Source organism: Aureobasidium pullulans, assembly GCF_000721785.1.
Source record: "Aureobasidium pullulans EXF-150 unplaced genomic scaffold scaffold_27, whole genome shotgun sequence".
Lineage (NCBI taxonomy): Eukaryota > Fungi > Ascomycota > Dothideomycetes > Dothideales > Saccotheciaceae > Aureobasidium > Aureobasidium pullulans.
In genome coordinates, this window is record NW_021941047.1 from 1 (window position 1) to 1,463 (window position 1,463).

Below are 1,463 nucleotides of genomic sequence, written 5' to 3' on the forward strand. Positions count from 1 at the left end.
CGAAGCAAGCGTTCTATATACTAAAAGAGGCTTTTACCTCGGCTCCGATCCTTATATACTACGACCCTACGGCTCCCCTACGGCTCGAAACCGACGCCTTAGGCTTTACTATCGTAGGAATCCTATCGTAGCTAGTAGTCGTTAATGACTTAAAAGACTAGCACCCGATAGCCTTTTAGTCGAGGAAGATAATAGACGCCGAAACTCGCTACGAAACGTACGACTAAGAACTATTAGCTATCGTAGAATGTTTTAAGCACTAGCGCTACTACCTCGAGGGCGCTCCGTACGCGGTCTAAGTACTTACCGACTACGCTAACCTTATAGGATAGCGTAAGGTCACCTCCCTAAACAAACGCTAGAAACGCTAGGCAGTTTAGATAGAAGCTTTCGACTAGGACATCTCCTATTAAGTAGGCAAGCGTAACCCGGCCGATGCGCTATCGCGACGCCCTAACTACGTAGAGATAGAGTAAGCGTTCGATAACCTTCTCCCGACCTTAAAGAATAAACTAAGTCGATAGGAAGGTAACGACTACCCGTTTATTCGACGACTATTTGCTTTAATCCCCTTAGCCGACGCTAGGATACCCTTAAGCTAGTGCTTATAGGACGTAACCGTAACGTAGGTATACCCTACGTAGGGTACTATACTAGTTACTACGTTAATCCGTTCCGTATCGTCTATCTCCGCGTACGACGAGGAACCGGATACTAATCTGCTCGCTACGATTACCGCCTTATAGGCCGCGGACCCCGTCGTCTACGAAGGCGAGACGTACCCTATACGTAAGCAGAAAGGCGCCCCCTAGGAAACTAAAGACGGTCTCCTATACCGGGGTGCTTACGTATACGTTCCTTAGGATAACGCGCTATAGACGTAGGTAATACGTATATATTACGACGACCCGCTTATAGCTTACTTTAGACGAGAAAAGACTATTACCTTAATTCGACGAACGTTCGACTAGCTAGAGCTAGCGAGCGACGTTAAGCGATATGTTAAAACTTACGAAATCTGCTAGAGATCGAAGGCGAAACGCTATCGACCCTATAGCGTTATAGCAGCGCTACCCGCGCTAGCCGGCCTATAGGAAGAACTCTCTATAGACTTCATTACGGACCTTCCTCTAAGTAAGTACTATAACGAGGTCTTTAACTTAATACTAGTTATCGTAGATAGGTACATAAAGATNACGAAGTACATTCCGACTACTAAGCGTTANNACGCCGTAACGCTTACGAACCTCTTCCTAGAGGTTATTATCTATAGTTTCGGAGTCCCGAAAGGAATCGTGTCTAATAGAGGGTNAGTNTTTACTAGCNAATTTTAGTTAGACATNTNTTACGTTACGNNGGTNAAACGTAGGCTCTCTATAGCCTTCTACCCCTAAACGGACGGCTAGACGGAGCGCTAGAACTAGACGTTAGAGTAGTACCTTCGCTGCTTCTGCTTAGATAAG